Below are 26,214 nucleotides of genomic sequence, written 5' to 3'. Positions count from 1 at the left end.
CAGATTTGTTCTGCCTGGTCTGGCAGGCAGAAGGCTGTTGTTTCCATTATGTTGAAGGAGGAACAGCTCATCTATACACACAAAACAGCATCAGCTAAACACATATGCACAGCTGGATTAAGATGCAATGTTCGACATGACTGAGGCAATTGCAGATGGTTAGCAACTTTGCTTGAACAGGGTCACACGCATCCTCTGAAAAGAAGCAAACCAGAAATGAAGGACCTGACTTTGTTGCTCTCCATTGGGCAGATGAAACAGAATCTGAACTACATTCAGGTGCACTTCCAAACCTGTTTACGCACACCAAAGTCAAAGGAGGCACCATCATTAGCCTGACATGACAATAAAACAGCAGATGTAGAGAGAGACAGACTGGGCTAAGTGGCATAATCTGCACTTGGCCAGACTAAACTACAGTAAAACCAGACCTTTAGGTAACAGAGTTATCAAAATGACTTGACTTTCATGGACCAAGCCTGCAGAAACTTTGAGGGTTACGTGGAAGGAGAAGGGGTCCTCTCTCACATTGTGGAATTTTTAAAAGGGTTCACACAACTGTTGTGGCACTTCCCTGCACACAGAACTGCTACTCCTCTTCTCAACTTAAATACAGAGCATTAACATTATAAAAGTGTAAGCAGTACACACTAGGGAAGAATTCATTCGTTGTCACGGCACCACACCTATTACAATCAGAATTACCATTTCCTTATTTTTTCTCTCCTCTCTTTAGCTCATTCTCCTCAGACAGGGAAGAAAAATGACCCTCAAAAACATCGTCTATGAAAAAAAAATGTGTAGCATTTGTTAACACTTTTTACAAATCAGGTTTATTTCTGCGATATGTAACAATTTGATGAAAAAAAAAAAAAAAAAAAAAAAAAAAAGCCTTGTAAAAAATGCTTAAAAAGACTTCAGGGGAATGTTTGAAACAAATAAGAGTTCTTCAACCTAGATAAGATATCTGCGGAAGTCCGCAACACAACATGATACTATCATGAGCTTCTTCAGTAAGGTTAACTAATCCAAAAGTATGTCTAACCCAAAGCTTCAGTTTCAAATTTGTCACTGATCTTTCTATCGAATTCACATGTCCAGTTTCTAACGTATTGTTTTCTCTCAGCTTACATACATCTGATGGCCATAGATGAAAAGATGCATTTAATTTATTTTTGGAAATTAGATTACATTATCAGCAACCCACAGAGTGACGTGTATTCCCTGGATATCACACTTGCTGTCTGACAGCATTAACGAAGATGGATATTTGTGTAAAGGAAACTGCTTTTCATCACTTGCAAGCCACCACCGCGCTATACGGATAAAGAATTCATGCCACACTTTAATACTAGCCACAGAGATAGAGAAGAACAGTAGCACAGATAAATAGAAACATGATCTCCTACTTGTACTGTGGAGGAAATAGCAAGAAGTGTGCAAGTTTTTGTCTCATACTTTTAGTATAATTGAGATAAGGTAAATGCACATATGTTTAATCAGGACAAACACACTTTGACCTACCATTTACTCAGCACAAGACATTAAAATATGAATATTCCTGAAACAGGTTAGAGGGAATGACATTTCAGCTGAAAGTGTGGTTCTGCTCACCATCAAAGCATACAGAGTACACAGCAGATGTTTCAAAAGTGCAAAATTATAAGCAAACAGCAGTTCGGCTTCTTCGCTGCATTACGTGAAGCAATACTGCTTGTGCAATGAAGAGCTTTGTTAGTGCAAAACACATCCTCAGCTTTATGGATCTATGCCATGAAAGGACTGCTGAAAATCTGTAAGGAAAACCAGCATCCCTTTTATAATAAATGCTGATCCTCCTAGAGAAACCAAAGCCAGGCCTTCGGGCATGCCACCTCTTTTGATGAATCCTCAGAAGGGAGAGGGTGAAAGGCCAGTCTGCAGAGAGTGGAGTGAGCAATGCGTGGCCGCCTGCTCAGTGGCTGCACACGTGTTAGCCAGCAGAAAGGAGGTGAGGAGAGGATCTGCCATGCAGCCACCGGGACATGGGGAATTTGCTGGACATCTTGGTAGGTGTTTCAAAGCTTCATCATCCCATTCGAAAACTGCAGCTGAAAGCAACACCTTACACTCTTCTATACCAACATGGTAACAATTACTCTTAATTTGGTCTTTATAAAGCAGTTCTGTGGCTATTATCAAATGAAGCTTAACCATACCGCCTTTTGTACTGCGATCCACAGACCCTTTCTAACAGGTCCACCACAGGTAAGTAAAGCAAGCCTGTCATCAGTAGGCTTAAATTCATTACATTATGCAGGTGCCCACATATTGACCCCAAAAAACACAAGGTGTCTGGAAAATAATTATTCTTTTATATCTCTTTTCCCCCGATCACCTCAGGTTAACATAACACAGTTGTAGAAGTGTATTACCCTGGCTACACTGCAGCAATCTCCAGCAGCTCAGTGCAGAAAAACACCAGACATGTTGGTATGGCCCTAATTAAGCCAGAAGTAATGCAATATTGGATATGTGTTTTTGCTTTGCTTCCTTCAAACAGAATCCCACACACCATGCACCAAAAAAGACTGTTTCTTCAACATTAAATTATTTGATACAGTGAGCTACTCCACTGCCAATTTAACAAACACAAATGTTAGCACTAACAATAGAAACATTGTTATCTGAGCAAATTACAACTGATTGGCACTTGCCCGGGTAAAGAGCCTAGTGCTGAGAGACTGATAAGCTGTAAAGGCAGCCAGATCAGCTTTGCCTCCAAAGCATGAAGGCGAATCATGAGCCGTTTGTAAGACAAAAGAAAGAAAATGAAGTCTCAGGGCAGTTTTGCACTAAAGTTTCACGGCAATACCCAACTGGAAAGCAAAATGGTCAAGGTGCAGATGAACAAAATAACAGAATTTTAGATCCCAGGATTCTGAATTTGGGACAGATATGTAATTTGCAGCACTGATGAAGACAGAATTCTATTAAAATTGAATGTTTGAAAAAAAAATCACAAAAGAGGAGGCATTAATTTCTCTAGATGTTCTCTTTCATAGGCAATTAAAATGAGAAATGCATTATTTGTCCAAAACTACAGTTGTGAAATTAGACACAATATTAGAAAGATTCAGAAGTGGCTTAAGATCAAAATACCCCTTAAAAACAAACAAACAAACAAACAAACAGTTAAATGTGTAGGATCCCAGGATAAATAGATCTTGCTTACTGCATGAGTGAAAGGTCAATAATATTAACACTTCATTAAACTAGATTTACATGCAATGTATCTGATTTGGATCATGCTCCCAAGGTGAATCATATTTTGTAAATTCCTGCACATTGCTGCTATCTAGATGAATTTCTATTTCTTGCTGTTCTTCCAGCTGCTGTAGCTCTCTCTAGCTTCATATCATTCACAGATGTAATTAATGTGCCTTCTACTTCCTCTTTCAGACCATTCAAGAAAACATTATGTAAAACAGTGAAGCATTAAACACTTAATTCATACTGAGAATGATCAGATCTGCTAGATATCCCAGTGGACAATAAACTGACTGTAATTGATACAATGCTCCTCTTCAATGTCTGTTTTATGGTTTACTGTTGTTATTGTTGTTGTTTGTTTGTTTGTTTTTTAAGATGCATGAAGATGAAAAAAGAACAAGTTAAAAAGTTGCATCCCATTCATCAGAAGTCATACTTAGCACTTATCCATTACAGAAGTATCTGAAGTTTAGAAATAAAAACCAAAATTAGATGCTTATGACAAATCTGTCATTTTCCCATCACCTCTCACCCTGTCCAAACACTATTAGTCTTCTACAGATGTAGAAAGAAGTGTTCTCAACTATTAGACAGAAGATATCATGGGAGTAAATTGAAAAGCTTCCCAACTAACTTTTTGGTTTTCTATGTACAGATGTTTAAACAAAGACGCTTCACTCAGAGAATATTCTTTTAAAATATTATTCAAGGCATTTTTCCATGCAAAAATTTAGCATCACATTCATATAGAATTAGTTTTTATTTTTAATTAAAAATGTATATAAATATATATATACATACAAATATATGCTATTGTTTTTACATTACTACACTCCACCAGAAATTAGAGTATCAAATCTAAGGCAATAAGGATCAGAGATCACACACTGTGAGCTGTCGCTTTTGAGGCACAATCTGAAGCTACACACTAACAGTGAATAAATTTCCAGTAACAACAATTTTCCATTGTAACATATCGGTGTATGAAAAAAAACAAAACAAAACAAAACAAAAAAACCCACATTGATTCTGGAAACTGTCGCTGAATCTGCATTGTTCGTCTCTATGATACTTACGTATATCAGCAATCTTTTATAATAGCATTTGTTATCCAAAATATATTTAGGGTATTCCATACTTCTAGAAGCTACCAAAAATATTGATATAGACAGCCAGATCTCATGCTTTCTTCTCCTGGCAGGCTATGAAGAGCAGCTATTCAGCATCTGTTTCTCTTCTATTTATTTTACCTATTTACATCCTAACCCCCAAAATGTTGCTTTTTCCTTCTCTACTTTGAAAATGATTTTACAAAGAATATGTACAGATAGCGTATTTATAGATATTTAGGTCTGACTTTGAAATGAAAATATTCCTATTGTGTGAACCAACTAACAGGTTTTCAATTTTACAAGTTAATGTGTGGCTTGTAACAAAATCACTCATAGCTCACCTCACTCACCTTCCACATCCCCTACACCTTTAGAGATGCTTGCACTCTACTCCACACCCTGCTAGCAATCAGCTGGTTATAGCACAGTTAGCAACATCTGTGCAGACAGATACTGACTGCCTCCTGCAAGGTGCTGTCTAAGCGCATGTCCTTTCACTAGGGAAATATTAGTGAAGAATGTAAGGGGGGGGAAAAAAATCCTCATCAGCCCACCAGCATGGAGCAGCTGTGTAGTCTCTCCCTGTCTTTATCACAACCTGCAGCCCGTCACAGCAGATGTGACCTCTGCGACCAAGAGGAAAGCCCTGCAGACCCATGGAACAACAGATCCTTTTGTCGCTGCCCTATCCTGAGCATCTCTCAACACCTTTCCCAGGCGAGAAAGGGACCCACACTGAGAGGGTTATTTCTAGATAGAGCTTCTTACTAAGCTTGGACTTTCCATGCTGTTAGTGCCATTTCAGCCAGGTCTTTGGGAACAAGGGAGGAGAGAGGAGTAACCAGGGTGTTTTATTATTAACTGCTCACCCTCCCCCCCAGTCTGAAACAGTGTATTTTCAACATTCAAAAAGATGTCTTAATGAATCCCAAGAACCAAATCAAAACCTTTATTCAGTTTATTCAGTTTTTCAGTTCCTGAAAAACTTTGCTAGGATAAGATACTAAAAGCTGTCAGCTAAACCATCCTTAAATCACCTGCTGATGACCTTACCTATGGATGATATTGAAAACAAATTCCATACTGCACAGTTAGAGATTAGCCATAACATTCAGTGTTGTTCAGCATGTTAAGTTAGTTCAAAAGAAAGATGTCCCTTTCACCCTTGCATTACATTAGGCAGTGTAAGAGACAGCAGCTTTCTTCTCTCAGCTGAGAGCTGGAGCTCCTGCAAGACAGACACCATGATTTCTAGAATTAGCCTTGCTGCTACCAGTTAGGTATCAACCACCTCTTCTATACCTCATAAGCACAGACTCTGAATTAAGACAGAAATCAGAATAAATATTTAGATAAATAAATAAATAAATAAATATTTAGATTTTAAAAAGAAAAAAGCTTTCTCTATGAAAATTCATAGGTATTTAGAAGAGGAAAATGTTAATGAAAATTCATGTACAGGGTTAAAGAATATGACCTACAAATGAATGATGTTGACACTTAGTTGCATATACAAAGAAAGTATTGTTACAAGCTTGAATCTGGAAAGCATTATACCATTTTTATTTCTTAAGTCAATCAGTGAGTGGTCTTGATTTTTTAAAGCTGTGCCACTATTATCTCCAGGGAAATCATTCAACAGTAACTATGACATTCCTGGGTGTGGTAAAAAAACGAGTATACTGGACTTGCACAATACGGTGATGACAATATGTAAAAGCAGAAGTTGCTTTTGTAACAGCAAACTCTAGGAAGCTAGAAAAATTACAAAGTACCAAGGAAGCCAAGAAAGTTTGCCAGTTACATCAGTCAGTGTAAAAATATGATCACCAGTTTTAAAAATCAAGTTTAAGACAAAAATTCTGCCTTTCTCCACTTTTGCCTTTCCCTCCTGAAATGTTATTTATGAGAAAAGCATTACTTCATCCTCAAGAAAAAAAAAAAAATCTTTCTTCTTGATGAAGGCATTACATCTATTCTGGAGCAAAACAGCTGACATAAGCGATTGCTATTTTTCTCAGGTTTTTACTACATGCTGCAGAAACCTTCCACATAAATCGCCGTCATATTTGCTGCACATCGACTAATGAAATTCCATCTGGTTCCACTATTTTGTATGGCAGGGGTTCCCAAATATTTTGGAGAGTGCTTCGCTGTTTCTCACACCCTCAAACCCACACATTCATGGCACCGCAGCCCACTTGTGATCGCAGCACAAGGAGGCTACACGTGCTCGATAAACCAAGCAGGAATCGGGAACGTTGCCAGCCAGTAGAATGCACCAGTGTTATACACATTGACAGCGTGAGACTGGCCCCAGCACGTCCCTGGCACATCAGCCACTGCTGTGCAAAACAACAGGCAGGCACATCTCAGGAGCTAGGACATCGCAGGGACCCTTCCCAAGCGGCGCTTCGCATGTGGCCACCCTGTCCTGAGAGCCTTCAGGCATGGACCTAGACCATTCCCCACCAGTTGGCCTCTGCAGTTGGGAACAGTCCCAGGAAATTTTAATTTACCACAACCACAGAAATCCCTGGAATAGTGCTCTGTCAGGTTTGCAGCAGAAGTCACTGTATATTACTGGATTAAGAAGGATGAAGGTACAGTGCAGAAGCAGTTCTTGGGTTTCCCTCTTGAAGAAATACTTGGATCCTTGGGAAGAAGGCAGAATTAATGCTGAAAAAGGCTCTGCCAGTTACAAGTTTTTTCTATCCATCTCACAGTAACCTGTACGCTGCAGCACAGGGCAGAATGGAAGCAGATTCCTAACCCAAAAGCTCCTGTCACAGAGTTACTGGTCTGGAGGGATCTCCGGAGTTCTCCAATTCAACCTTTGCCCAAAACAGGGCCAGCTCAGAGATCACTGTGTTGCTCAGAGCTTTATCCAGCGTGGCCTTGGAAACCTCCACGCATTGAGACCACATAACCTCTCCAGACAACACTTGACTGGCCTAACAGTAAAAAACCTCTCTGCCATATCCAGTTGGGAACTCTGGTTTCTGTTATGTCTGCTGTCCCTCACCCTCCTGACACACACCACCATGAAGGCCCTGTCTTCTCAGCCCTCTCCCTGACATGCCTGAAGCCACATCTCCTCCAGGGTGAATCAGCCCTAGTCCCAAAGCCCTGCAGGGCAAACCCTCCAGCCCCTGACCATCTTGGCAGCTCTTCACTGGATTCGTTCCAGAAGAACCTTCTTGTTCCAGCAACATCCCTTCTTGTGCTGGGAGGCCCCAGACTGGACGCCACATCAAACTGAGTAATGCCAGTTAAAGAGGGATGGACCCTTCACCTGCTCTACTACTTGTGCAACAACATGTCCCGTTGATCTAGCCTGGGACACCACTGGTGACAGGACTCACTGCCTGACAGGATCCTGAGGCCCTTGCCCACAGATCTTCTCTACTGTCTGCTGCCCATCCCCTTGCAGGGCTTTCCGTGCCCAGGGCAGGGCTTTGATTTTCTCCATCGACTTCTGTACGGCTCCTGCTGACCCATTGCCCCAGGCTGGTGTCTCTGGGTTGCACAGCCCTGTCCTCAAGGGAATCCACCGGGCACTCCAATGTGTGGTGTCAACTGCAAACTCCATGGATGTGCCCCCTCCACATCACCAATAAGGACATGGCACATGAGGGACCCCTGCAGTTCTCCACTTGTTACCAGCCTCTGGATCAACTTGATCCCATTATCCGCTGCCCTCCAAGCCTCATCACCCAACTGGTTATCTATCCATCTTGTTGTCCCCCATACAGACTATAACTGCCCACCATAGATACAAGGATATTGTGAAAGGCAATGCTGAAAGCCTTGTCACAATCAGGACAAACGGCATTAACTGCTCTCTCTTCAGACGCAAATCCAGTCATTTTATCACAGAAGGCAGCCTGGCTGGTCAAGCATGATTTTCATTTGGTAAATCCATGTCAACATCTGACCTCCACCTCCCCCGTGTGCCCAGAAATGCAATCTGAGCAGATGAGCTCCATGATTTTCCCAGAAATCAAAGTGAGACAGTTTCCTTTGCAGTTTCTCTGATCATCATTCTGGCATTTTGTGAAGACTGATGGAGGGTTTGCTATTCTCCAGGTGTGAGGGGAACCTCCCCCACCCAATCTCTATGACCTTTTAGCTTTGATATGGAACAGTCCTGTAAAGGATTGTTCTCTAAGCGCCCTTAGATGCAGCACATCTGGTCCAATGGACTTGGATGGGTTGTTGTGTTGTAGAAAACAGTAACACTGCTCAATAGTCTAGATTTTGTTTTCTCACCTGGATTTCCAGAAATTCAGTAAGGTTTTTATAAGCACTACACTTTGACATCCCATATCTGAGACCATTTGTGTAAGAAGTTCTCAGAACAAATTGCAGTTGATTTGTTCAAGGGAAGAAAAGAAGAATTTCTCTGATGCTGTACCAAAACTCAAGCATCATTTTCCTGAGACTTCACTAAGGCCAATTCTTTGGAACTACAATGTGACAAACTCCTTATAAAGGGATCAATGTCTTTAAAAGAGACTAATCCAGTTGGAAAGCTGTTCTAGGCATTTTTTTTCTAATTTGCCTCTTAAACATACACGTGCCCAGATTGTATCCATTTGCTCTTGGACAGACACTCTTCCTTATCTTACTGAGTTCTTCTCTCTCACTAGTGTTCAGACTTGGTTATTTATATATAATTATTTACCTCTGTCAGTATTCAATCTGTTGAATTAACGCTCAAGGCTGTATGCTTTGGCTGCTTACATATTAGGCTCTTTATCTCCCATATCATAAAAGTAAGTTTTCCCCCAGTTTGAATTTGCATTGCTTGACTGCAGATAACAATACACATAATTCTTAATATAAATCACAACTAAGTAGACTGTGCAAAAAGTCTGTCACTACACTGACAGAAAATAAACACAGAACTTATGTAACATTTGCAGATCATCAGTTGCAGATCACCTTATTTGTATGTTTTGCTTCTATATTTCACCATATCACTTTTACCCTATATGAATCATCAGCATATGTGAACTACCTATATTCCAGAAGGCCTGTTTTTCCAGGTAGTTCTGGAGTAAAAAGTGGTAAATAAAAATAATGAGCACATCAGAATTGGCTAAAATACTCATGCTCTTTTATCTATCTATTTATTTATTTATTTAGGTGAGCCATATAGTCAGGTAAGAGAAGTTGTGTGTGTGCCTGTGAGACACTTACAAAGCAAAAAACAAAAATGTTTATTTTACAAACAGAATTACACCTAAATGTCTTCCTTTAAAGCCTTAGAAATTTTCCTAGTTTCATCTTTAAACTTCTTAGAAACATCATGTTTCACATATCTATATGATCATCTACTTCTGTAAAGCTTAACCTTACCAGTGCTGAAACGGTCTTTAGCTACTGAATTTTGACAGGTGTGACATGGTCTGGTCAAGATCTAGCCTGGCTATGATTCACTGGCTTAAAGTGCTCTGTAATCATTTTTCCAAACTTACTCTAAAAACCGTCGCTCATGAGAATATATATATTCTTTTTTTCCATTAACAGTGAGATTAACTGATTTCCTGTGAAACACTACACATTATAATACAATTGAGAAATACTTCCATTAACTTGGCACCCAGCATCAAGGCCCATATCATGTCTTTGTACAAATGAGACACAATTAAAAAAAAAGGGGGGGATTAGCTCAGCAGAGTTACAGGGCACTTATAGTAAAACAATATTCACCTCTCAAGGTGCTACATTACAGAAAGCCACTACTGTTTTTCACCTCAATTTCATCACCAGTATACAACTGAATTCTTAAATATTTAAAATACAGTGAACACTAATATGTACCGAAGCAAAAACACTCAGTACCCGCAGTATTAAGCAGCTCTTGCAATTCTTCTCCATTGATAACCAGACACAATATTTCATTTTGCAAAAAGGCCTGAAGGCAAGACTCCAGAAAGATTAGGTGCATTAGTTATTTATTAGAATAATAAATACAGAATGGACAACTATACATTTTAATTCCACAGATAATGGGAACAGTCACGATTATGTAAAGAACAAACAGTTCAAGAATTTTATTGAATTTGGGATGAAATTCCAGCTTCCTCATGGAAAAGTTTGTAGTTTTGCATTATATTCATACATCCAAATGCTTTATCTTCTTTTTATAATTCCCTTTTATCACTCCCTTCTATACTTCAGGCAATACTATCTATTCAACTCTTTGCTAGAAGTCTGCCTCTGAAGTAAGTTTACAAAGACAACTGAAGCAGGTCATCCTTTAAAGATCTTTTTTCATCTTTTTCCTCATTAATTCAATGGCTTCAGGAATAATAAGATACTTTCCTACCTCTCTGAGTAACAAGCAGGTCTGTGAGCAATGGAACTACTGAAGCCTGGTTTCCTATGGTTATGACTCTTCTGTTGGATCCCCTAATGTCTAAGAAGGTGAGAAATCCAGTCAAAGCTTTCCCTTATTTGGGGCATTCATAACTTCTCTTTCCCATGAGGATTTGCTAGTGTCTAATAATACAGTTGATCTCATTCCACAGTTTTTTTTTCTTTTCTTTTTTTTTTTTTTTTTTTTTTTCCAAAGCAGACACATGAATAGGGTCTCTCTTCTCCATCCAGCCACCTATTTCCATGAAACTAGTAGGAACCTGATATCTTTGAGACCTTTACTCCTGTCAAATCTGTTTGAAATTGGCCAGTAGTTTCAAAAGTTATGGGGGGATGGGGGAGGAGGTAAGAGACTGGCGGTCAGCAGAGGCACACAGCATGATCACATAAGCTTTGTTTCCTTAGGAAGCAGGGTAAAACACTTGCACATTTTATTATTTTTAAAACTACCCCAAATGTATGAGGGAATGAGCTTTACTTGGAGATCTAAACTTTTCTTCCTTGTTTTACATTTAACTTGTAGTGTGGCAACAATATGATAAACTCCAGGTAAAACATCTGGATTCATGTCTCAGGGCTTAAAGATATAAACAGTTCACAACTACGTTAATTTAGGCTTCAGAGGGAAAGCCTCATAAGATAAATCATAATGTATTTCCTGCAGGCTAAGGACAGAACATGGGCCTCTGCCACAAGTCAACTGACACGCAAACTTATCACATAGCAATGTATTTGTGTTTGAGACTTGAATGTCCCACAGCATGACAGGACTCTTGCTGAGGATTTTTCATTTAATCTGCTGGAATATTTGGTCCAATATTCTGCATTTATGATTTTCAACTAAAAATTCTTCTAGAGCCAAGCCTATTTAAGGAAAGTCTTCCAAATAGGAGTGTGAAGCTTTTCTGAAGAGTTAATCCCAAAGAATATATAGCAGGAACACGTATCACTGAAAAAGTCATGCAACCCTTTTGATAACCTCCAGAAAAGTTTCTGCAAATGCTATGAAATGTAGACTCAGATAAAAGTGCTTTTAGCACAGATCTCCAAAATAAAAGCAAGGCCTGCAGGAGTGCTTGTGATATTACTGTCAGCAAAAGTTCCAAGATAACAAAATATGAATGATTAATACTTACAAGATTAAAAAAAAAAAACACCACCACATTATGTGTTAGCTGCTGCATAATGGGAGTATTTTAAAACTGCCTGTCAACTAATCATATTCCTACATATGAAATCCAGACTGCAACTTTCTTTAAAAGCTTTAATAAAACATAACTGAAATGTCTAGAGTAATAAGTGTCAGATATGAAGACAACTTGTCTTGGGAGCTACTTCCCTTCAAACGTTGACCTTTAGGTTTGGGAAGTAATGGAAACTATAAAGTGCTTCTTGAATACAGCCTTGGAACTAACATGCCAAGATTTTGCAGTAATTTAAGTCTGACTCCCCCCTGAATATGCTGTACTCAGAGTTAACAGCTCAATGATTGCACATGATTTCTTTGCTTGGAAAGTAAATGTATAACCACGTGAATAAGCATGAGATAATGCCTAGACCGAGGCAAAATATAAAAGTGTTCTCAACTAAGTACTACAAACAATTTTCCAGTGTGAGTAATAACACAGGATTCATTTAGAACACCCATAGACTGTTTTCTGGGTGGTTTTTCCTCCTTTGTTTACAACCTCCTTTCAGGACGTTGACAGCCACTTGCTAAAACCTTTAATATCCAGTCCTCCAACTACTCAATAAAACTTCATTGAATGGAGTTATTTTATTCCACTCAAGAAAACAAGAGATTGAAGATTTTTCTCTCCAGCAATAAGCGCACCTACCTGAGCTGTGAGGTATACATCTGTGTGTACTGTGCCCCACCCACGAACATGAAAATACTCAATGCATCACAAGATATATGTAGTGAATATGACAAATCTCCAATAAATCGAAAATTCCATAGTGTTAACTACATAGAAGGACATAAACACTTCTATAAATTACCAAGATATGAATAGTATACTTCTTTCCATTTGAGAATCAAAAACAAGGAGACCAAAAAAAAAAATAATGAATTGCCCTGTTCAAGAAAAAACGAAGCATCAGCTCAGATTTCGGAATGCTGTGTGTGTGAGAGAGAAATAGACTTTACTGAGTTCCATCTGTCCACACTTATCATGTTCCTTGTCTTACTGTTTGATTTGACCATCAACGAGAGACCTCCCTCACCCCTTTAAGATTTAAATTGCTCCATAGATATGCAGAGTGAGATTGTACACACACCAGCCAGTCTTCTGCAGTCCTCCTCAATGAACACATCTTTTGTCTTCATGCAGGAATTTACATAATTGCAACTGCCTTCATGGCATCTTTACTTTATCAAGCCAAAGAAAAAAATATCAAGGAGAATTAAAAATCAAGGAGTATTCTGAAATGTAGTAGGATGATGTAAATTTTTACAGTTAACAGAGACTCTCACTTAAAAAAAAAAAAAAAAAGGCTTGCTCTTTTGTCACAAGAATACCCCCAAGGAAAATGAAATTGTAGCACAAGGAAGATGGTTCAAGCTTGAACCATTTATGGATTCAGTGGCAGCAGCAACAGCGGCACATCTTTAACCCCAAACAGATGGGACAGATGGGATACCTATCAACCTTCAGGCCATTTTTCTTTCTCAAAACGGCTGCAGGAATCATTACGTCATTCCATTCAGAACTATAGCCACCAGCAGAAAATTCCCAGTCACCTACCCAATTTCCTTTGGCTGTGCTCATCTAAACAAACAGAGGAATATAATGAAATGCAAGCTGCAGATGACTTGGGAGGTTGAGGAATCAAGACCCCTTTATTAAAAGCCATTCTCTTTAAGTTACTCCAGGCCAGCAGCATTTAGACACGTAATAATGACTAGAGAAAATACTGTGTTTCAAATCATCAAGGCTAACTAGCAGCTCACAGTATGCTTTTGGCCTTCAATGAAGGATCTCTAGCATTGCTACACTTCATTTCAGGATGCTACATATATATGTTACTACATATATATTACTTTGGCTCTGGGCTCCTTAAAGGAAAAAATTGAAGAAGAAAATGATAGTTTATTTTCAGAGGTTTCCCTATAGTCAGAATAGAAGAGAATTTACTACAACCTGTTCACCACCTGCCTCTCCTAAATGGGATACATTTGGGATATAGTCTTGTTTATGTTCTGGACATGAAATTAAAGTTTCATCCTCTAACTCTGGCACTAGACGGACTCGCTACAATAGAGGAGGATTTAAGCCTAAGTACTAGTGCTAAAAATATCATGTCACTTATTTGATCATGCAACCGTATTTAAAATGACACTTTAATTTCATAGGTAAAGGTCATTTCAGAGCACTTACATTCCTCAACATTAACGTGAATGCTATATAATTTTAATTTTTTTTAGATTCCATTTCAAAGCAACCTTAAAGACAAACAAAACTAATACATTCTAGCAAGCCGTATTACCATTAACACCTCCAAAACACCCCCAAAATGTAGAGGATATAGTTCTAGAAGCTAATGTTTAGTTTCATGGTAAGACATTACTTCTGCAAGGCATATTTTCATCAAATGTGACTTCAGCTTGCAACAGACAAGTAGCTAAGCATGCAACCATTAGCCACTTAAACTTAAGTAAGGAAAAGAACTCACTTCAATTACTTCTAAGAATTATCTATGTAAGCAATTCATGTGAAAAACATTTTAGACTGTGTCCAACTGTGAAAATTTTCACATTAAGTTACTTTTCATGCCTTATGTTGCTTGGAATTTTGCCTTTTATATAATTGCTTGTACTATACCTTAAGAGAAACATCATACAATGTGAGCAACATTTAAGGAGCTTTCAATTTTCAAATGTCACCTAATTAAATATCTTTTCAAAGGCCAGAAAATGCTGTCAGTCTTTCCTTATCTTAAGCACACATTTACACAAACTTATATTGTAGAGTTTAAAAATAAACCTGCTTTAAACATACCTGCTCTGAAACAGCATAAATGACTCCATCCAATTTATCAGTAACCTAATTAATTTTCTAGATAACTTTATCTTCTAAAAAAAAAAAGTGTATGTGAGTTCTGAGGAAATGAAAGGGTTTCAAAAGTTTTCCAGACCAGTGTCATTTGCAGTGTCCACGATAGTGAGGCAACCAGAAAACACAGGAATATGTGGAAGAAAGAAGAATTTCCAGATTGCCATATAATTGATTCAAAGTAATTACTAAACTGATATGTCAGATTCATTCATTGGCATTGCAAACTCACCTTGTGTTACATTGTAATGTATAATATATAATATTTCCATATGGATTATTAAGATGATGGTATATGGCAAAACTTTGCATTTCCAGTCAAGATTAATTAAAAATTACTCTTTTTTTTTCCCTGAAATTTCAACCCACACAGGATTTACTTACACAAACTAAGTATTTTAAAGGGCAGGCAAAAAGACCAAAAAAGTTACAAAAACCTTATACTTTAAAGAGATGCAATTGTAATACATGCCTTTTTGTAAAGACAGTTTTTACAAAGCTCAAAAGTTGAATTGGATTCAATTGAAACTATTTTCCCTGAAATCTTACACATTTTTATCTGCAAAAGAAATACATCTAACAAATAAAGATCTTAGACTGAAGTGGTTGCTAGCAACACAAACAAAACACTTTCTCCACATAATACTGTTTTCAAAAGCTGCTGTTATAAAGTATTTAGTGAATCAATGCTTTCTTAAGCCAAGACAATCCAGGAAGAAGGAAAAAATTTCCTTCACATAATTAGAATTCTATAGAACATGACTGATTATTTCAAGGGACTGTGTTTTACACACATTAATATACCGCCTGCTGAAGCTACAGCATTTTAATTCACTCTAAACTGAATTCCTGAATCAGCCCTGCACTGCTTGCTTTGAAAAGTTGTTTCTCTTTTTCAGATGAATCGGTGAATAAGTTCCTTCATTACACTTGGAGCAAAGATATGGTGAATATATTTTGCACCTGGACCCTGGGTCATCATTGGGACTGTAAGAAACCATTAGAAACACACAGAAAAGCCATCAACCCTATTACTAAAGTTACAGTCCACAGAGCTATGGAACAACAGGGCAGACCACACCACCTATTCTGCCCAGCCTACAGTTGCCTGCATTGTGATATTCAGGCATGGTTTAACCTGGTGGCACTGTTTCCTCCCTCAAAAATTCTTAGCTCCATGAAAGGGTATGTAGTAGCTGCTAGTTAAGTGAAGAGAGGTTACAGTCACATCAAATTACCTGCACAACAGAACAGAAGCAAGAAGTTTTAGGGACCCAGAAAAAAGACCAAAGGCTACTTTATACTACAGCATAATTAGAAAGCACCAGCTCTATGCCTTCAAATTTAGTGGCATGGACAGACCACTCTGGACAGCCCTATGTGCACGTGGGACACCACTGTGTTCTACTCATCCCCTGGCAGGATTGTCTCAACGTGGGAAAGAACCACAGAATTTCATTCCACCTTTACCATAACTTTAGTAGTTGGAAACAGTATTTCTCAAGACCATTATACCACTTTTTCTCTCTTTATTTTACTTTTACATCAGCAAAACAGCATAAAAAGGGAGAATCCATTGCTAGCAGTTTTTTGAAACCCCCAGGACTATAAAAGTAATAGTAAAAGGATTAAAATTTCTTAAGAAACAAAAATTGTCCTAAGAGGTATTTTTATGAAATTTATTTACTTACTTTGCAAAACAAACATGAAAAACATAACATAAAATAAATAAATAAATAAATAAATAAAACAAAAAAAACACACACACACAAAGAATTGCAAAATACTAGCTCAGGAGTACCTTAAAGAAACTGGCATTAGGCCAGTGCTGTTTAACATGACCAAGGCAAGGGGGGTGGGGGGATGACACTAAAACAAAACAGAGCATACAGTTAGATGGCAAACAAGGCAAAACTTAAAACTTAAAAAAATATGTATTTCAGTTATCAAAGAACTCGAAAAAGAATGTATACAACATCAAATGCAAGCAATAGATAAGAACTGAGATATTTTTTCCTTTAAAGCCCAAAATGACTTTCAATATCATGTGTTATTTTATGATTCTGTATTAACCATCGGTTACCAGCATTAAAAAGTATTATGCCAATATATGGGGAAAACAAGATCTAGTGAGGCAATGTGTCTCTGAAAAAACAGAGCACTACTGAGAACCATTTCTCAAGTGACAGCCAATGCAGAGTTCTGGTTTTCAGAGTTCTGGTTTTGGTGACTTGGTGATCTCTGTACTGTCCAGGAGTTGTGATGCACTAACAGACTTGAAGACTATCCTTCACAGTCAAGTGCCCATTGGAGTGACCTGCACACAGAATTTAGTAAAAAGATGAATTTTATAAATTTTACTTACTTTGAAACCAGCATTTCATTGTCAAAGGGACAATGCTTGAAGAGGAAATTGAATGTAATGAGTTACACAGGATCCCATACATTCACATGCATTCTTTTCTGACTAAACATAAAGCAAGTACTTACAAGGTCTGAACTCTCCTAGAATCAGTTAGTTATCTCCAGGTTGCCAAAAATAACTTCACTGTGGTTCTCAGCAGTCTGCTCTGCAGTATGATCAGTAAAGATCCGAACAAGCTCTGTTACCTCAAACAAAATCTAAGTCTACTCCTATTTGAGGAAACAGCAAAGAAACATACATCACTATTGCTGAAACTACTAAATGGATCACTAAACTTGCTTCCCATTAGAAGAACACAATGGTGTTCTTAGGCATATGAAACTGCTATGTAAGGCCCATGAAAGCACTACTTTAAGCAAATCCAGACTAATGCACACATGGATATATGTGAAGAAGCTTTTGAAGAGAAGCTGTATCACACTCTTGGGCAGTTAGTTTAAACATGTTAGAGGCAATTACTTATTCTGAGCTGTAAGCCTAAGGAAGCAGCACTTTCAAGCTCTACGTAGCTGAAATGGAATGACTAGTAGCATGAAATAGCCCAGACTGTGAAGCAAATAGTATAAAGTGACTCTACCAGCCCACACAAACACAAGTGGGAGATGAACCAGAGCAGCAACAGAGAAGACTGGAATGCCTCTCCACTGCCAAATGTAAAAGAACAAGAACTCATTAAAAAGAAAAATAAAATGGAGGGGAGAGGAGTGGATTGTCAGTATGGTGCTCCTCATTTGCAAGGTGAGGAAAATTATTTCAGATTATGCAAGACTAGCGCCCTGTAGTCCGTAGCCAGCATTGCTCAGACCAACCTCAGAGCTTGTCAGATTTTTTGGCCGACCAAGATTTAAACAGTCACTAAAATAAATAAAACTTAAGTAAGGATGATCAGCTTTTCTATACAAATACATTTGCCTTCACTTTAAGCCAGCTGAAAGCAATGGTGGTAATTACAGCTTAAGTTGCTTGATAAGAATATCAACAAACAAAGAAATTTTAAATGCTATCTACAGTTCTGTTGGAACATTGTGGGTTGTGTTTATTCTTTTTATATAAAAGTTCTTAAGTGTAATCATGTGAATTGTAGAAATCAAACTGACAATGGTACCACATGAAAGTGGAGATGAAATTTCCAGGAAGGAAAACAAGTTAATACTCGTGAAGAGCTTTCCAGCAGTTAAATTCACCTGTGAAGCAGTCATCCATGGTAACGTAGTAATTTTCATTAATTAAGCTTTAAAAAATAAAATGGAAATATTTAGTCTTCACAATTGACAAGTATAACTAAAGAAATTAATGCATTCATCTATATGTTATCTGCCAATCCTAACTTCCAACATACTCAGGTTCTACAGAGACAATAGATAGCCTGGTTCAAAATATCAAATACCTGCACCAAAACCTGCAAATTACTTGCAGAAGAAGTGTAAACAAAGCAAATGTGTTTAAAAAGTTACCAGAGAAAATGCAAAATTAACGTTTTCTCCTCAAGTTATCAGTATAATCATATCTAACAGATATATTTGGGAGACTTTATAGAGGACTAAGAGAAAAGAATAACTCCAGACAGAAAAAGAAAGCCATTGTCAGCATTCCTCTAAAGGATAGTGGAACTACTGTAAACTTGCAAAAAGACCTTAAATTGCAGTATGTGGTTTAAAATGTTCTTTCTGAACCCTTAAAAAATATGTAAATATTAAAGTTACAGCTCAGAAAATGATCTATTCATGGTAGCAGCATGGTGCATTTGTCTGGCATTCTTTAAGATTCCCTCACCTCAGTGTGCACTTGCTTATATCTATGTATAATATCCTGATGCATACTCATCTTTATATAATACTACTTGTGATAGAATAATAACTGCTATTAAATCTGAAGATGTGAGAGTACCTGTTCTCTCCATAACAAACATTTTTGTGTACAGAATCTACTGCATAAAAAATTAAGTAGGTACATCTCTTGCATCTACGATTACTTCTTAAAACTGAATTTAGAAATGCTATATGAAAAAGATTGCAGTCACAAGCACCTGTGCATAATCTGAACAAAGCTTATGCAGCTAATTTCAAGAATGAAATCACAATAACAACTGAATAAAGAGTAGTCTGTGTAAAGATCAAAGAGTATAACAAGTATCTTCAAGCCAGGAACTATGCTGCTGTGTTCATCTAAATAAAGCTTTAATTTGGAGAACTAACTTATATTTTTGGAAGGTGTCACTAGGTATTATGAAGGTAAGTGGCTGGGAAGTTGCACATCAGAAAAGGACCTGGGGCTGCTGGTCATCAGCTTAATCTCAACATGAGCTGGCAGGGTGCCCAGCTGGCCAAGGCCAACGACATGCTAGCCAGCATCAGAAATAGCATGGTCAGCAGGGCCAGGGAAGTGATGGTGCCCTTGTACGTGGCACCAGTTACACTGCATATCAAACACTGTTCCATTTTGGGCTCCTCACTACAAGATGGATATTGAGTTGCTCAAGCGTGTGTAGATAAGAGCAACAAAGCTGGTGAAGGGACTGGAAAACAAGTTATGATGAGCAGCTGAGGAGACTGGGGTTGTTTAGCCTGGAGAAGAGGGGAGACTTCATTGCTCTCTGCAACAGTCAGAAAGGAGGCTGCAGTGAGGAGGGGACAAGTCACAGGACATGAGGAAATGGCCTCATGTTGTACCAGGGGAGGTTTAGACTAGATACCAAGAAGGATGTCTTCACAGAAGGGGTGGATAGACATTGGAACAGGCTGCCCGGGGAAGTGGTGGAAATGCCATCCCTGGAGGTATTTAAAAGACATGGAATGCGGCGCTTAGGGACATGTTTTAGAGGTGGATGTGGTAGAGTCTGGTTGATGGCTGGACTTGATGATCTTATGGGTCTCTTCCCCTAAATAACTCTATGATTCCATTCTATGATTCACAGACTAACACTTCAACTAACACCAGTATTCTCCGAAGGTGACAGAACTTCTCTTAAAATTGTGCAAAGCTGTTCTTAGGGAAGCTATTTTCTACATCCCGAGGCAGCTCTCATTGATAGAGAACAAAACATTTTTGTCATACACCTCCCAGGAGAACAGATAGCTCTCTGCAGAAGTACTGGAAGATAATTCACGTCAAAACTAGAAGAAATCATAGCTACTATGAAAACAAATACTGTATTTCAAAACCCACGGGGAGGATCCTGTTGTGCAAGAGGTCAGAATGGTTAGCGTTCATCTACTTCAGCTCGTGAATCGTAACTAAGGTCCAATATATTTATAAAAGTGAGGGAAGTCCTCTATCATATCATGACTATTTCCTTTTTTTTTTATTCAACTAGTAATATGTCTTATATGCATGTTTTCTTTTGCTTTTCACTGGTTCCTAAAGTAAAAATAGCAAAAGGAAACTAAAATTGAACAACACAACTCTTCTCACTTTTCTCCTTCAAAAAATTATTAGCAATAGTTACATATAAGAATGTATTTAAATAAGCCATATGTAAAATAAACAGTAGCATGAATTAAATGCTTAATTGTAATGGTTAAGCTGTCTAGAAATTGGTCACTTTCTGATGCCCGGGAAATATTGAAGACTAGCTAGGAAGTCACAGTTATAGATTGATTCCTGATCATCCTGGAAAGTATGTATTATAAGGACTACAAGAAGAACAAGCTCCACAGAGCTGGTAGAAATAAGGTATAAGTGGGTGGAAAAGACAAATACCTAATAGACTAGAGAGAAAACCTGGACCTGGTTCAGACAGCTGAAACCTTTGTGTGTATTGTTTCTTTCAGTCAGGCATTATAGATCCAGACCCCAGCAGCAGGCGTGGCATTTTGGCTGAATCCAGGCTGCTGAAATCAAGATCTACAGCGCACACCGTCCATCATCCTGCCCTCCTAGCGTAAGTACTAGAGCTCTATAGCTGTAATTCTGCTGAAGAAGAAAATATTTCTTAGCACACAGAAAGATTTGCTACTGCTAATTTTTTAAAAATCTGGATTTGTACGTGTAAATGCTGTGGTCTTGCAAAGTTCTCTTGGATTCTGCTGTGCTTGGATGGTTGAAATATAGAATCTCACCAGACTTCAGTACTACTCTGCACAGACAGGGTGCCTCTTCATGTAGAATAAGTTGTGAAGTCAGAAACTAAACAGATTATTACAGATTAAAAATGTAAAACTACTGGGATAAGATTAGAGATTTATGTCTCCTTGATCACACTGACTCAGCAGCAGCAGTTCCCATCTTAAATGCTGGACCAACAGGTTAACACAGGCAGGAATCCAGCCACACAAACTAAGAGCATCAAGCTTGAAGCATCTGTTTTGGTAGTCACAGAAACAGCATTTGTTTCTGTCAGCAATATTGCTAGCTGAACAGCAAAATTCCCCCTTTCTCCAAAGGAATAACTGCACACCAGATAAAAGTTGTTACGTGGCTTGGATTTAGTTTACAGGTCGTTAATTACACATCCAGAAACAAGGAACAATTTGCTGCCTTAGAGGTCCTGTGGTAAGGTACAAACCACACTGTTTGACAGATGAATTTGCTCCCTCCAGCAGAAAAACCTCCACAACTACTCCACTTAACAATAAAGGTTCCACTTCTGCAGGTGACATACATGTAATCACACACTGCCACACAGGTGCAGGCCTTTACAGCCATCCTTAGTGCTGCACACTAACCACTTTTCACTACCATCTCACTTCATGGTGCTTACAAGTAAGCATTCCTTCTGGTGCAGGAAGCTAGACCAAAGGAGTTGGCTGAGAAATGCAATGCATCCCTCCACTGGAACACGGTACTCCTGTCACCTAATGAAAGGTAGCAGCTGCTGTGGCAAATCATCGTGGTGAACTTCATGATTACAAATTCTTATGACTTGGCTTTTAGGCACACCACTTTTCTACATGTAGCTGTAGATGAAAGACAATGCTTTTGGCAATACTAAACACTTTCTCTTCATTGTTTTTTCACATGCAGTTAAGAACAGAATTACTTGGAGGTTTAAAGGAGACAAGTGTTTGGGTTGACACCTCCTAGGATCCCAAAGAACTGTAGCCTTACCTCACACAAAGAACAAAAACAAAGCAAAATCTCCCATTTCTGCAAACCACAACCTTGAGTCAATCCTGTACCTACACCATTGCCAGAGATTTGCTGAAGAAAGACATTATGAACAATTTGTGGTGCATGCAGACAATGACAATTCAAGTCCCACGAAATGTGACTTGCTAGCATTGAACTAGCTCTGTCTATTCCCTTGCTTTCCTATTTGTGAATATGCAGAGGTTGGCATCTCACTCAGGATCAGTCAATATGATTATTGTTAGTGCTGTGTACTACTGTGTTATACCAGGAATTGGAGAAAGAGCTGTCTTTAGTCAGATGTTCTACATCACACACAATTTTCATTCTAATTTCTGAATACAATACAGATGCTTAATAAGTCCAGCTTTTCACTACTTAATTTCATGCATCTAACATATCTGAGAAAAGTGAGTACACCACACAAGTGAACACAAAGATAAAACTCAAAATTTTCCTTCAATGTTTACATTTGAATACTATTTGAACAAAATCAAACTAATTAATCATATCAAATTACAAATAAATTTATCCAGAAACATATCTCTTTAGAAGAAAATAATGATGTGTGACTTTCGCCAGTTAAAACCATATGAGAATATAACATGCAGCTTTGTGGAAGTCTCAATCCAGAGCTTGATCTTCTGCCTTGAGCTTGAGTTATGACTGCTAAAATTTCTGTCAGTTGAATTACTGCTTCTATGGCAGACCCAAAGAAACAGCAACTGGTTAAAAATTCACATCAGAAACTACTCATTTCAATGTTTCAGTAGATAAGTAGAAAAATGGAAAAGGCATTTTAATTATTGCCTAACATACAGGTTGCAGGCACCCATGGATTTCATCTGGCCTGCATTCCTAACACCTATTTATATCTTATCACCAATATCATTTTGTGGAATACATGGGACTTCAAGATATTTTCTGTCCAAACACTAAACTTACCAACACTATGTGACCTTACTTAGCTTGTATTAATCTAGGAGGATTACAATTTTGCAGCATTGGTATTTTAAGTCATGGCATCACCACAACTTTTGGGAAGGAAGGCATTGCAACTTCTGTGAAATGCTTATGTTATCAGAACAAGCTTTTTTCCTCTGTCATCTTGTAGAATACTCAACCCACAGGCAAAAAAAGTCTAATGCAAGTTTATTCAATATTAATCATATTCCAGAGCATATGGGTTTAGAATTTCATTTTCTATAACATCAGCTAGCTTATTCTTGTAATAGAATCAGTCCTAATTCAGGACAAACGCATGTTTACAATGACTTACAATAATATGCCAGTCATGGAAGAGTTTTTGATGTCAAGGACTCCGTTATATATTTGGGTGCAAGTTCAACAACAGCTGCTCCAGATTTAATGAAGGTAGTACTCAAGGGACAGACATTTCCTGGATTTATTTATGGGGGCTTACAGAAAATGTTCAATATGTACTAAAATATACATTGTTCAGAGCCTTTCATGCTTGAAAGTGAGATTCTCAATGTTTGATTCATAATGGCTATTTCACAAGGGCTTACAGGAAATAAAACTGTTTGTTTTAATTGCATGCAGCAAAATGTTGGAAAAGAAAGATTTATGTTCTCCAATGACAGTGAATGTTTTGGGCTAATTTTTCATGGTTACCATAGACAGAACATAAAGGAATATTATTACAAGCACTACTCCAATTCATAGACAACTTGAAGTCTAGTATCAGCAAATATGCACATTACTGTGGGCATACTACATCTCTTTTTAATCATTCATGAATTCCTACAGCATCTCTTAAGTATAGTATATACTAACTGTGTAATTTTCTCAGTTTACCTTCATTATTGTTCTCCATTATTAGGAAATAAGAACAAACAGCCAAGATGTTTGCTTCGTCAATGGACACCACTAAAATCCAAGGTGATTCTAGAGGAGGGTATTTTCTGTATGTTTATATGCACATTATCATAAAATCAGTCTTAGAATCATAGAATGGTTTGGGTTGGAAAGGACTTTAAAAACCACCTAGTTCCAACCCCCCCTGCTATGGCCAGGGACACCTCCCACCAGAAAGCCCCATCCAGCCTGTCCTTGAACACCTCCAGGGATGGGCATCCACAGCTTCTCTGGGCAACCTGTTCCAGTGCCTCACCACCCTTTAAGTGAAGAATTTCCTTCTAAAACTTTAATATTAATCTACCCTCTTTTAGTTTAAAGCCCTTCTACCTTGTCCTGTCACTACCTGCCTGTGTAAAAAGTCACTCTGCATCTCTCTTGTAAGCCCCCTTTAAGTACTGAAAGGTTGAAATAAGGTCTTCCTGGAGCCTGAAGGTTGATACGTATCCCATCTGTTTGGGGTTAAAGATGTGCTGCTTTTGCTGCTGCCACTGAACCCATAAATGGTTCAAGCTTGACCCATCTTCCTTGTGCTACAATTTCATTTTTCTTGGAGGTATTCTTGTGACAAAAGAGCAAGCCTTTTTTCTTTTTCTTTTCTTTTTTTTTTTTTTCTTTTTTTTTTTTTTTTTTTTCCTGCTTTGAAAAGTAGTATAACTTTCTCAGCCCAGAGGGATGGTTTAATATTTAGTCTGCAGAAATCTTAGCTTTTTACTACTTTGACTTATCTTCTAGGAATTTGTGATCATAGAGGTACCTGATCACAGACCGCTGGTTGTTACTGTGTTTTGTTACATGCTGTTTCAGCTCACAGGGTGTTAACTGGAAAGATGACTGAGCAGAAATAAATGTCAGAGTATTACAAATGTATTTTGTCTGGCTGTTGAAATACTTTGGTTTCAGCATCATAGGGTCTATTCCAAAACCTTTTCCTTCCATATTCTAAGCTGCCAACTTCTGTCTTCAGCAAAAAGAAAACAGAAGATACCGCCCGCATGTGCTTCCATCGCACCAAAGGACAAATCCCAATACAATTCCAATGAACATAATTATCTTGTGCCAGTTAAAACTCCAGGAAAGCTATAATCTTTCAACTGTTTCTTAGACCTCACAAAATATTAGAAAAAAACAGGTCTTTCTAAAAGCATGGCCTTCATTGTCTCTTATTTGCCACAAAATGCTTTCACTGTGAACTAAAGGAGGTACACAGACTAGAAGTTCACCTTCAACTTTTTCCAATCCACTCTTTTCAGTATTCTAACATTTTCTCCCTTCCTCCACAACTTGAGTGAAGTATTGTTTTTTGGCATAGCCCACTCCAATTTAATAATTTCTTTTTTCTTTTTTTTTTTTTAAAAAAAAAAAAAAAGTCACATATATGAGTATTTCTAAGTGGAAGGTGGTTTTGTGTGTGTGAGTGTTTATTTTTCCCCTTTTTGGCATTTCACTTTTTTTCTTTCCAAATAACTTAAAAATAGACTTAAATTCAAAAGAAAATGTTGTTGTCAACTTTTCCTTGTTATTTTTTAATTTTTTTCATTATAAAGTTATGATATGCAGGGTATTTCATGTCAACCTGAAACTGAACAGAAATTTTGCATTTACAATTGAGTGAGAGAGCTGTTTCTTACACCATTTATATTTTCGAAGTTAAAGAAATCATGATTATTTACCTTAAAGTTACCTGAACAAGTGTTTTCCACAAAAGGAAGTTCTAAGATCCACACACATGCATATTTCTCTCCAACATCATAATTTTCTGTCAGGGATTCTTAGAAGACATTGAGAAGGCATAACAACAAAGCACAACATCCATTTCCTCTCATCTTTGCCAGTGTCGGTCAGCTTGTCTCCAACCTTTCCTCGCACTCTCCTCAATTTGGACTCAAAACCGTCTTCCACTGTCCATCTCTTTCTCCTTTCTTTAGGATTTGCCCTTTTTCATTTAACCATTTCAAATCATTGTAATTCAGAAAGAGACATGAAGGCCAAACTTGTGTTTACTTTTTTTCCACTTTACACTTCACCATTCATAATC

General features: G+C 38.0%; 1 protein-coding gene across 1 annotated transcript in view; it reads right to left on the bottom strand.

The window, feature by feature from the left end:
* Nucleotides 1-26,214, bottom strand: part of XRCC4 (X-ray repair cross complementing 4) — a gene marked incomplete at its 5' end in the record, with an annotated part of 168,274 nt that overhangs the window by 104,764 nt on the left and 37,296 nt on the right. The gene's annotated exons all lie outside the window — the stretch shown is intronic.

This window comes from Netta rufina, assembly GCF_964035555.1.
Source record: "Netta rufina genome assembly, chromosome: Z".
Lineage (NCBI taxonomy): Eukaryota > Metazoa > Chordata > Aves > Anseriformes > Anatidae > Netta > Netta rufina.
This window is presented reverse-complemented; position numbering and strand designations above follow the sequence as displayed.